The sequence below is a fragment of the Nothoprocta perdicaria genome, unplaced genomic scaffold (genome assembly GCF_003342845.1).
Source record: "Nothoprocta perdicaria isolate Ctin4 unplaced genomic scaffold, notPer1 scaffold_188, whole genome shotgun sequence".
NCBI lineage: Eukaryota > Metazoa > Chordata > Aves > Tinamiformes > Tinamidae > Nothoprocta > Nothoprocta perdicaria.
Window position 1 is genome coordinate 673,082 of NW_020455071.1, and position 13,017 is coordinate 686,098.

Below are 13,017 nucleotides of genomic sequence, written 5' to 3' on the forward strand. Positions count from 1 at the left end.
ACTTTTTTTTTTTTTTTTTGGCAAAAGATTTCTTCACATAGTCCCCTAGGCAACCCAGATAGTATGTAGTTTTAGATGTCCATATTCAAAGCACAGTCCTTTTGCCATTGATGCAGCACATTGCTATGCAAATTTTAGTGTAAGGGATCTGTAGAGTATAGCTTAATCAGAAATAGAAAAGCTAATCCTTCCTTGGAAAGTGAAGGTACATTGAGCTAAAAAGCCCCATTAACCCAGAACACAAGCCAGCATTCAAATGTTTGATATAGTCATAAGGGAAATCTTTTATGCTCTGTAGCAAGATTAATTGTTTTGCTGTTTCTTCAAAAAGTATTTAGTACAAACTATGGCTAAGTAATATAGAAGGGACTTGTGGAAGTATGTTTGTTTTTTTTTTTTTTTTTTTTTTTTAAATCTACTGACTGCTCTTTCAGAGGAAGAAAATTCCAGGACATGACAATCCTCACGAGCTGAGCTTCACATATGTTGTTCTCCACAAGAACTGCAAAATCTTGAAATACTTAAGATTTCAGGACTGTATTTGGAACTTCTTACTCAAGCAAAGGAAAATTCTAGGTAAACCAAATGGCCTTTTCTATAACCTTGCATGTGGAAAATGAAGAGGACAGTCTACAATACATAGTGCTCTTGACTCTTCCAAGGGAGTTGCACAGAGTGACTCTTCTGACTCCATCTGCCTGCCTAGCTGCTAGAAAGAGCAACASAGAACTAAGTCTCTTGCCTCTGGCCCTCCCTTAAGTCATAGCCTCATGCAGCCTCCCTTCTAGCAAGTCTTAGGTTTCAAGGAGAGTGAATTGCTGGAGAGCTCTGGCAGTGAGAGACATGCTATGTTTGGAGGTTTCCATGAGAGACGATAGCTACTGAGGTAGCCATCACACTGCATTTAGTACTTCAGGCTGGACTGCTTATCCTTAAAGATAAAACAAACCACTCAAGAAAAAAAAATCAAAGAAGTGACAGCTTAGGAAAAAAAATAGTAAACACAGTTTGGAGAACACAGTATGGTTGAAAAGTGAGAGGGAATCATGAATGTATATTTTCACAGAAATCTGGATGTGAGGGATTGAACTGACTGTAATAGTTTCCCCCCTACTACCTCTGTTTCTCCCCTTTCTATTCTGCTCTCTCTGATATGGAGATTTACACTGACCTTTGGGCTTTTACATCTTGCAGTTTGCCAGCTCTTTGATAGAAAGCACATTCTCACTGGCCACTTAATTCCTTTCTGATCAGCATTATGTGACAGCAGCAATCAGAGAGCCTTTGATTCAATGGGACAAAGGGGAGAATGGAAATGTACTTTTTTCCCCCCATCACAGCACTACCACAGTCCTGTGAGCTGACTGTAATCCAGCTTCCTTTTTTCCTTTCTTGTTCTTTAGTAATGTTATATTCTTAGCTTTACCACTAAACAAGAACAAGATAAAACAAATTCTTTTACCATCAAATACCTAGCGAATAAATCTTTTTATCTCCTGCTATCTTTAGGTGCAGGCAGTAAAATATCTTTCTGTATTAATATTGAATAGGACAGGCCCATTCCACTGTTTGAAGCATCAGTGTCATTTGTACAGGGGTGTGAATATATCTGTATAAAGCAGTAAGGAGAAAATGTGTATTTTTGTTTTATTTTGGTTTGTTATTTCCAAAAAGACAACAATTAAAGGAGGGCACAAGAAACACATGGAGCATTAGATGAGGAAAGATCCCCATAGTTGTTCTAGAGCTTGAAAAGGCTGAGGRTTTTTTTTGCAGGGCACATTCTGTGCTTTTTGCAAAAAGCAAATGGTGAACCAAGGTAGCTGATGAGTAGGTTTMGTGTGTCCATGTTCACTCTTCAGGTTAACACACTAGCCATACCACGAGGTCTCACTCTGTAAATGCTGCCCAGCACTTCACTCCCCAATTTGTGTATTGGATCATCTGGAAGCAGAAAGTGCCAAAAAGTGGTATGGAAAATTGTCTTGGAGCTTTTGACCTGAATAACTAGAGACAATGTTCTTCTGATTGATATCTAGGTGTTTGCCTTACAGTTTCGGGTATCTACTTTCTATTGCAAGGAATGAGTATGCACTATCCCCAAATACTCAAATGCTATGAGCTTTCTCCTTCTCATTTACTAACTTGTAAGACAGTAATGCCCCCTGGACTCTGTTTTCTCTTAGGCTTCTACATGCAAAGAATGTGATCCCTGACCAGTATTTTTTTTTTCTTGTTCTCCAATAGAGAAAAATGTAAATAAAATAACAGAAAGTGTTTGTTAGGAGCTATTTTTCACAAAGTGGACACTTACCTTGCAACTCACAGTTCTTATCTCTAGGCTAAAAAGCATTCTTTCTTTTTTTCTTTTTCCTTTTTTTTTTTTTTCTGATTGACCATCATATGAAAACTACTGGTATTATTTTTAAAAACCTTGCATTGCAGGCATAATTTGCATTCACCTCATTTAGATGTTTATAAAGTGCACTGGGAATTTCCTGCAGTACTTCCATATATGCTAAGAAAACAAGAAGATTATTCAAACCATACATTTATTCCAGCGTATACTCCAAAACTGATGCTTTTATGAGGCTGCTAAGCAACTCCTTATTGTAAAAACAGACAGAGAAGACATCAGCTATCTACTGGAATAAACATTTTAGTCCTGCAGTGACCTTAGATGAAAGATTACAGGGTTTGTAAGAACAGCCCATCTGCCCGAGTTTCCACTGCAAAGATATTTACAGTAATTTTTTGAAAGCCACTGCTCTGTGGGATGACTGCAGGGAGTCTAAAAAAATCAAGCAGTTCCTTTGAAAGTTGTAATTGACAGTTGTCAATAAATGACAAAGAAACCTGTCATTAAATGTGGGTCTTTTTTTTTTATTATTAGCTTTCCATCGTAATAAATAAAGAAAAAGAGTATTTTGGCTTAGTTAGTGGAATTCATTAATAAGTGATACAGAGTTTAGAAGGATTTTAGAAATGTTATAAATTGATGAATATAATTGCATAAATATGTACAACTGAGAAATGGTTATATGGTTCAAGTCATTAACAGAGAGTAAGAAGATAAGTAATAGTCCAAATGTCAGGGGAGGGAGAAGCAGCTTAAACCACCTGTCTTGATTGTATTGGTAGCAGATCAAGTGCTAAATTAAAATTCTGTGTTGTATTAGATAGAGCAAACACCTCTGTGTTATCCTCTAGCATAAGGCTATGCTAGTTTATGAATGGGATTCTACATCATGGCTCTGCATAGTCAGGGTCTARCTGCAGTGACCCAGGAGACCATTTGTAGGTGCATACAGACCTACAAATGTGATCATCACAGACAATATTTAAAAGGCAGTATATAACGTAGATTATTATTTTTTAGCTATGCAAAAAGAACATAGCTTTACCTCATGAATTGAATGCCAATGGTGACATCTGTGTAGAAGACCGTGGAAGAGCCTTAACCTGGAAAAGAATCATCTGGCATTGAAGGCTTCACCTAATTTGCAAAGCTGAAGTAAAGACTGAATATCCTCTAAGACTGAAGATTTTGATTCATTTTTGATTTGAGAKTACGTCCTCAACCACCTCATTCAGCATAACTATGGAATTCTGGTCAATCGGGTGAAATTCCTTGTGCTTTGGCTTTCATACATGAAAAGAAGGGAAGAGGTTGTTATGCCAATTTTGAGATAGTTAGGTTCTTACTAAAATGCCTTTAAAATACTGCTATGTATTATATAATTACTCACTTATTAAATGTATATCAATTAAAAAGCTACAAGACCAGGAAATTCAGTAAATACATTAAACTATGATATCTGTTGCTCTCTTTTTGTAAAGAAAATGATACATTTTGTTTAAAATAGAAGAATGAATTATCTGCTATGAACCTATATTAAAAAGTCAGTAATAAAATACCAAATATTCTTGGAAGAATAATATAAAAAACTATTATTCAAGCARAATTAATTCCATGAGATTTCTAGGAATGCTTAATGATACAGAGAAAACACTAGTTTTGAAGTAGAGAAGAAGCAAGTCTAATGTTTTTTGGTTTCCTATGTTATGTTTTGTTTTCTCTTTCTCTATTTTACATGAAATCACATGGTGATCTTTGTTGAACAGTTATATGTAGCAAATGTGAACAATGTGACATAAAAATAAACAGGTCTTAATTATAAGACATTCATTTACATCCTGTTATAATCCTTTGGGTCATGAGCAGTTGCTAATTTAATCATAGGCATCCTTATAAAAAGAATTGAGCCTGAAGCCATTGTACGTAGCTCATTTAAAAGATAATTCTTTGTACTGCTCATTCTGCAATCAATTGTCTTGTGGGATCTTAGCACAGGTACAAGACCTGTGTTCCAGCTTGAAACTTAGAGCAATCTTCCTCATGAARACTAAGCAGCTCCCAAGACTGCTACAGGGGCAGAGGGACAAGAGTGGGAGAAGGAGAGGATGGTATTTCTTTGGAAAACATTCCCAGATTGCGCACAAGCTCCACAGAGGAATATCAAAACCAGGCACCCCCATTCCCTTTCTGAAAAGGTAAGACTGCTAAAATATTACGTGAGGGCCCAGAGATCTTCAGCTGGTAGAAATCATCACTGCTGAGCTGGCAGCAGAGAGTGGCACTGATTGCTGCCAGCTGAGGCCTCAGGGTAGTGCAGGGTRGGGGCAGAGGGACAGAAGGTAGAAATAAGCTCTTGTAAGACAAGCCTTAATTTTCATTGACATAGAACTCCATTTAATTTGCCAATACAGATTGAGAGTTGTTATCAAGTTTATTTATAACTGTAAGGATGGAAATTCATCAGAGCATGCTTTCGTTACAGTCAGTGTTTTATACCTGTAATAGAAGTGAAAAATAAATGGCCAAAATCAATTAAGTTGCTTTATGCAGCATTGCAAGTTTTATGTTAGTATATTTGAAAATAACAAACACGTAGGCATTAATTTTCTGGGTTATTAGTATCATATATCTATAAAATATGTAAGTGATTAATTATCAAAATGAAAGAGCAGCAAGTTCTTCAGCTTTTATTGATTAGCCTACAGCAAGCAAACAACCTGAGCTGCTCAGTGCGCTTGTTGCCTCTACTGAAACTAGAAACTATCATCTGACCTTTACTGTGAGACACGTAGCTATATGCTATTAAYTCCTTTATGGCTGGAGATGCTGGATTTGCCACTGCATTGTGATGAGTGGTGGTTTCTGACCAGGTTCCTCTAGGAGGCCTGCTTTGGGATACATGCTGCCCCGGGACCGACTGCCTTGGGAAAGCTTGGATGCCTTCACTCCAGCAGTGTCTGTCCACATGCTGCAAGTAGGTCCCCGTGACTCCAACTGTCTTGCTCTGCACAGGCTGCCCGCTTCAGGAATGGGGAGCTTGAGGGAAATCTCTAGGCAAATGACTCAGCGGCCAAAACTGTGCCCTTAGGTGGTGACTTACGGTTTCCCACCTGCCTAGGGACATGCATCTGAATATAGGTTAGGTGGGATCAAGGTGCCCTGCACTGCCTGGAGGAGAGGAGCTCACCTCTGGGTTTCTGCATCTCAGCTGAGGACCTTTAGTGCTTCAGGCCTTCGTATGGACTGGGCAGGAGTTAGCCAAGCCCCTGAGCAGGCTCAGCTCAGGGATACCATTCCAGAAGCAGCAAGAAAGGTCTTTTGTTTGGAAAGGCAGATTTAGCAGGTGTTCCTGAGCATAAGACCATGCAAGCGGCAGCTTCTTCAGAGCCCCAGCWACTCCTGTGCCCATCAGGGTTGCCTCTCTGCAATGGCTGCAGGTTAACCCACCTRTGTTTACCTCTTCCCCAAGTGAGGTTGGTTTGGTGTGCTCAGCCTGGATGTAGGGAACCTGGATGAAAGTATTCCAGGTTATTCCTCTCGGAGAAAGATGATTTGAAGTTACAAAGTGTCCTTATATTTTGGCTTTCCTGGATTTTTGGCCAGAACAAAGTAACTGGTCAACCTGAGTTCATCAGATGCTTSCAAAAGCCATCTAATGTGTATCAATACAAGGGTATAAAACTGGTTAATTCTGGAGTTCCAGAAGCATCCTTACAGCAAGAAAAAATGACATCTATCTACCTTTGCTAACAGTAACTTAATCTGGTCAGGACTTCTGGTACTTTTTCCTCCATCTGCTTTTATATGTGTGTGGGGTGTGCTTGTGTAGGACTTCAATTAACAAAATGATCATGGGATTCATGATTACTTGGAAAAYACACGTTGTCTTTTCTCCTAGAGCAATCACAAAGCACCATTATGCAAATATTATAGCAAAATGTAGCATATTTCTAAGGTGATGGGAATTGTCTTAAAATTAATAGTAGGAAGATCTGTCCTGTGAAGAATTTTATTTTYTCCTGGCTGTGGATGGTGTTTGTTTTTAAGGAGGAGTCAATGACAGAGAACTTTTATACTTCAAAACTAAAATGCAGTTGTTTTAACCTTCTAGGATCTAAGTTGTGTTTTAAATGAGGCACTTTTCAACCTACTCCTTAAGAGGATCTAGTTTTTCGGTTTTCAGTGAGAGAAAATTAAATGCAGGGCATTTCTCAAAAGGTGACCCCAACACAACTTTTCAAAGTTTCCTTGGAATGTGTCCATATTGCTGCTTCAAAAGTGTGCTAAAGCAAAGCAGTATGTGCTCGCTGCTATAAAAACTGTAGCTCTGCCTCTTGCATTCAAAACTTCAGGCTAGAATGAAAAAGAAAAATAAAGACTTATAATATTGCTCCATCATACATAATGCCTGCATACAGAATAAATGCATTTTATCACATGATTTCATAGTAACACTTTCCTTGCTGTTGGTAGTGTTAGGTAGTTAGAAGCTATTTTGCTCTTCAGCTATCCTTAATGTTTATGAGCAGTTTATCTTGCCTTCTCATTGCTACTGGGTGACTATTAGGCCTTACTTGTATTTTATTTTTCTGATGCCCGCATTGTTCATCTCAGAGGGTTCAATAACTGTTTTGAGKGATGTTTATTTACCTAGAATCCTGAACATTAATGAATTTTTTTTGTTCACTCTTGCTTTATAAACAGAGAAAATGAGTCATGTAGTGTGTAAATTAAAATAGCTATGTCAAAATTGATGGCTATGGGAAAAGGATGGTTCTGGRTAATAAACTCTGAGCTAATTTACATATATGCAAGATTTCATTAATATTTTAGCTGTTATAATTGCATTGAATTAGAAAAATAAAAATAATAGTAATTCCTTCTCTTTATAGAGACTCAGTTGGTTACATTGTATCAAGGTACTTATMCCATATAATTTAACCTCAAATGTTTACAACAGAAGACTATGCTTGTTATACTCTTAAAACATTCATGCAAATACACCCTAGGATTTTACCCAGGGTATATTACCTTTAATGTAAAATTGAATGAAATGTAAATGTAATTTAACTTTCAATGTTGAATCTTCATTTCTAGACATAGCTATGTTTTCCCTGTGAGTGAGATGTTTTTACCTTATTTAAACTCTGGATATGAACGTCCTCAGCTGAATAGTTTTGGTTACTTGCTCGCATCTCTTTAATCCTCAGAGATGTGTTTTACTGTAAGACAAAATGCTCTCCTAGGTCCTTCGGTATGCTGCTTGTTATATTTCCAAATGAAAACTTTCCAGAATAAAAATTTGAACTTTCTGTAATCAAATTATTTATACACTCTATCTAAACAGATGAACACTGTGATGCTGTGGCAACCAATGCTGGCTAGCATCATTTGTATAAGTTCTAGTAGCAATTGATGTTGATATGGTATTGATAGTGTTTGATGAAAATCATGTTCTGTTGGCAGGAATTTGCTTGCTTCCCTGAAGTGGTTTTTTTTTTTTTTTTTTTTTTTTTTTTCTGTTATTGGGTGCTGTTGAGTGAATTGGTGTTAAGAAGTATGAATAGCATGCTTAGTGCAGGAATGCTACAGAAGTAGCAATTTTTGGTTAAACTGGAAAGTGAGGGATTTATTCAGCTAGCCAGAAACCTGGTGATGTTTTTTCAAACTGTCTGGATTGAAACTGTCTCAGAAACGTTTGCACTGTAACAGCTAGCTTGTTGGCTCCGTTTGCATGCACATGGAAAGGAGTAGGCAGAGGAAAAAATATCACATTTAGGAGATTCTGAAGGAAAAATGGATGTTTCTTGCTTAAAATAATATGTTTTGAGGATACAAATTGTTCAGCTCTAGCAGTTCTTTTATCTCATGTTAGGGAGCATTGGCACAGCTCTCTGTGAGACTGTGTGAACTGAATTCAGAGGTTTTTTTTTCTTTTTAAATCCTCTCTCCTGTTTTTGGACTTGCGTATTTCACAATCAGGGTCTCAAATATGTGTTAGTGCAAGAGAGGGAGTAGATTCATTGAATGTAAGCAGAGGTGGGAAGCCTGGCTTAGGAAGAGGGTGCAGTAGCGAGGAAGGTAGTAACTTCATTGGGTGCTCCTGGCAAAAACTCTATATTGTCAGTACTGTAATGTGTCCAAGTAGATCTTTCCTAAACAGGTAGGTATGATCAAGTCTGAAGCTCATCATATTCTGGAGGCAAAGATGTTAGAAACAAGTTCCTCAGCTAAGCCTAAGAGATGGTAGGTCAAYGTCGGCAATGTCTGGGGTTGAGGCTGGTGGAGGTTTTGACTCAGAGGGATGTCCCATCTCCTTGCCCAGCAGCAACTTGCTCAGAGACAACCAGGAATGAAGAAAGAACTGTTATTTCAAAGATTCCTGTAATATTTTTTCCTGTTTTTTTTTTCCTCGCTTGTCACTAAACTGGCATTTTTCTAGACCAAGAAGGCAAAATATTTGTAATTACTTTTTACTTTGGTCCCCGAGGTTGTGCTCTTCCCATTGAGCTTCGAGAATTTTGTCTGAATAGGTTGGAGTACAGGGAGATACTAGCTAGCTTAATTTCCCTGTAATATAAATACATGGAACAAATGCACAAGTCGAAGTTGCCGCAACGAATACCCTATACCAGCATCAAAACTATTTCCCATCAGTTATTTTTCTCTTGGTTCATACTGAGGTAAGCATCTTAATTGGAGACTACTTTATACAGCTGTATGACAAGCTACAAATAGATTAACAGCTTATCTCTACTAGCTACTTGAGGATGAAAAAGCCCTGGTGTGAACATATTCTTAAAGTGTTCCAAGAACCCAAGGCTGTTTGTGTTTTTGTGTTTTTTTTTTTTTTAAACCAAATCACTAATCTTTTTCTTCCCCTAGACAAACGCCATTTTCTAGCAGTCTGTTCAGATGCGATGCAGCCCCTTTCAGATTGTGTTTAGCAGTGTGAAACATCACAGCACGTTTCTTAACTTTGCTGCTGTTAAGATAGAAAATGTTTGTTCTAACTTTTACAATATTATTTCTAGAAGCATTCTGCTTTAAACATACCTTGGATTTCAGAAGTCACTTGCAAACTGATCAATTACAAAGGTAGCAGGGTCTAAAGTAAATTGCAGTATATAGGTGAGGAAGTAAATGGCTTCTGCTTTGCCTATTAACAATATCTGCACAAATGTTGAGGAATACATTCTCCCAGAAGTAAGTTCTGTAGGAGCGCTGCGGTCAGAAGTTGAAAGTGTTTGTGTTTTCCAAATCACAGTTACTCTCTTTTGTATGGAAAAAAAAACCACAAAAAAAAAAAAAAAAAAAAAACCAAACCTCCAAACTTCACTTTCTTTTTTCCTTATTGTTCTGATGTGATTTCCCTGGCGTGAAATATTGTTGCTTGCATTTTCTCTGAACTAATTGTTTATTGTAATAGTACCGATGAATACCAGTCACAAATCACAGTGGCATTAGGATTGTACAGATACAGCACAAAGCTTGTCCCAAAAGGCTTATTCATTAAGCAAGCATTTTTATTTTTCTCATTTTCTCTTTTAGCTTTTGGGACCATTATCTGACATTTTTGTCAAATGTGCAGTTCTCCAAAGTAGTTTCCAGCCATTCCTCTTTGAAATATTTATATCATAGTTTCATCTGAAAATCCTGTAGATAGAACAGTTGATCTTTAATATACACATAACGGGATAAAGACTCAATGTTGTTTTAATAAGATAAGTCTTCCCCCATAACTCTGATTGAAACGAGGTCATGAATGGGCACAGCACTAATCCTTTTCTAAAACAAAAATGAGAAATGGTCTGCTTGTGACATTCTCATAGCAGAAGTGAAGATCATTATCCTGCTTGGTTTGTGTTGATAGAGGCAGGGGAGAACATGTAATCTAGCAGCTGGATAAGGATGACCTTGGTCTGTGGAAAGGTGCTGYTGTTAACAAATTTGTAAGCGCTCACATTTTCCATTTTCATGCTTTCTAACTCCTATTTCTTCCCTCTAAATTGATCAGCACTGTGTCAGGCATACTGTGAACTTCCTTGCAGCATGTCTGTCATCTCTTTAGGTGAGTCGTGTAAGGACCCTTTTCCCCCAACACCCCTCCCAGTCCAAATGAAATTAGGCAGACAATCTCTCTGTCTTTCTGGATAGTATTAACAGCCGTCCTAGCGTTTTACGTAAGAAAAAGAAAGAAAAAGAGCCCTATAACTTAGTATCATTAAACACTGCTACTGCCTTTTTTGGTGGTATTTTTGTTGCTCAGGTGATTTTTGGGAAAAGAAGCTGCTTAAAGAGTAAATGATTATTATAACATCCCCCAAATTAGTGGAACTATGGCAATTTACACTACTTGAAAGTCTGCCTACTGCTTTAAAAAAAAACAAAACATACTGAGTACTAATAATTTCAAATTAATTCAGTACCTGTTTCCAGTTAACAATGATGATTATCTTTTTAAAAGGTCATATTGCTCCAAAATGSTTACTGTGATACAGAATGGAAATATTCGTATGAGTATGGTTTAAATAATGGTTTCTAAAATCATTTCCATCTGTATCTCATTCTGACTGTTAAAACATCTTCATTTTTGAATGAAATGCTGTCTTCACATGCTAATTTATAGCAAAATATTCCTTATTTTTGGTGATTATTAAGACAAAGACATTGTTTGTGACATTATTAGAGCATCATCAGCCTACAAATTAGTTACCTTATCTGTTCTCTATCTGCATAATCCTCATACCCTCATCTCTGTGTTTACAAATCCATATGAATATTATGCAGCCCACATCTAATTAATTTTGGATTAGCCTTCCAGACACATGTAGTCCTGATCAAAACAATCTGTATTCTCTTTTCTGATTAGGTTGAAGCCTGACCCCTGGAGTATTCTGTTTGTCAGGGGATATGCTGGAACATGAATATCAACAAGCAGGTTAATCCTTAGGCTGTCATTTTCTTCCTTACATACAACATCCTGTTTTTTGTTCCTAGAAACCATGGGGATCTAGGTAATGTCAGAGAGCAAATCAGCATCATGCAGGGCTCAGGCAGGATTGATATCTGGCTAGACATTTAAGCAATCCAACATAATGCACACTGAGAATAATCCAGTGAAATGATTTTTTCCCCAAAGATTTGGCCTTCTGTTGTGTTTTTTTTGTTTGTTTGTTTTGTCTGAAGTGCAAGAGCCAACTTGAGAATATATTTGAAAAGAGAGCTGACCTGCTATGAATTTCAAACTAGGTAATGAAAAATTTAGATAACAATGATTGTGTAATTTATTTATTTTTTTGCATACTGTTACAGGGCAACTATCCAGGACTTCAGTATTCATAGTGCAGTTAAAAATAATAAGGAACACAGAAATAGCTTCTGTATTTTTCCTTTCTTAAGACAAGGTTTGGTAAAGAGCATTCTAAATCTCACAGTTAAAGCCCTCAATCAGTTAGGATGTATCAAGGTGCTRTAATTTCTCTTTAGTTGCAAAATAATTTGATCACATATATTTCTTTAAAATATAAAAAATAGGAGTTGACCCTCACCTTACTCACATTTTCACACCAATGCAAGTGATCTTTAAGCACAGAATTCTGTAACCCTTAAGGTGTATGCTCAGCTTTAAACAAATCACAGGTTTAGCTGTATGTGATATTTTGCTTATATAAAGAGAGATCACAAGTGTTTGGCAGAGTGGAGCCCTTGGGTGAAGCTTGTGCCTATGCAAAGACTGTTTCTATGGCTTGACTGAACCTCTGGAGCTGGAGCACATTAGATACTGTCTTGGAAAGGACCTTCTGGTTTCATGGGATCAAAAATAGATCCTGTCCGAGGATCCTGCTCCRAGGCAGTTGTCCAACCTGAACCAAAATGAACTAAGCACAGATGACCGAGACATTCACTTCAAAAACATACTTCTCAGTCAAACTAAAATACTAATTTGGATGCAGCCTAGAAAASGAGTCTAAATTTAATTAATCAAGTCTGTTGCAACCTAAATCACTGAGAAAAATTTTGATGTTTATTACAAAGGTTTTCTCTACTATGCTTGGACACACCAAAAAGCTGKTTTTCTATATGACATGCTCGCCAATCATAAATAGTGAGGCATGGGCTAATAACAGAACACATTTGGAATTCACTTATAAGTAATGGCATGTTGAAAAAGAGTCTAGGTAGAGGCATTTATCCTCTAAGCCTTACCCTGGTAGACTGTATATCCTGCATTTGGAGAAGAGTTTAATAAGAAGGTTTTTTAAAGTGAAGAGTTAAATTATAGGGAGAAAGGATCCTTCTCTTCTTTGTCTGAGAAACACACAGATATTTCTGAAACCTTCATTTTTTTTCATATAGGCTGGAATGTTCTGCAGAATTGCTCCAATGCAATAAACTCCTAGCACTACAATGAATGTCCGGAGCGAAAAGCTCCCAGTGCTGAACTGGGCACCTCAGCGTTATTGAGTTGTTATGTGTGTCAGGCAAAAGTATGGTGACTTTCCTGTAAATGAGGCTTTCCTTCCTCACAGAGATAAGAGAAGGGATTTTGCATCTTGCGTGCAAAGCACTGTGTAATTTATATTCACTTGACTTCATGATTCAGAATATGAGGACATCTGAGCCACTTGATGGCTTAAAGCCGCTTGAGACACCAA

General features: G+C 37.3%; 1 long non-coding RNA gene across 1 annotated transcript; it reads left to right on the forward strand.

Moving 5' to 3' along the window:
• Positions 1–438: 438 nt before the first annotated feature.
• Positions 439–3,675, forward strand: LOC112945362. Its single transcript, XR_003248995.1, has 2 exons — positions 439–576; positions 3,380–3,675. It is a non-coding gene; the product is annotated as an uncharacterized LOC112945362 (long non-coding RNA).
• The last annotated feature ends 9,342 nt before the right edge of the window (positions 3,676–13,017 follow it).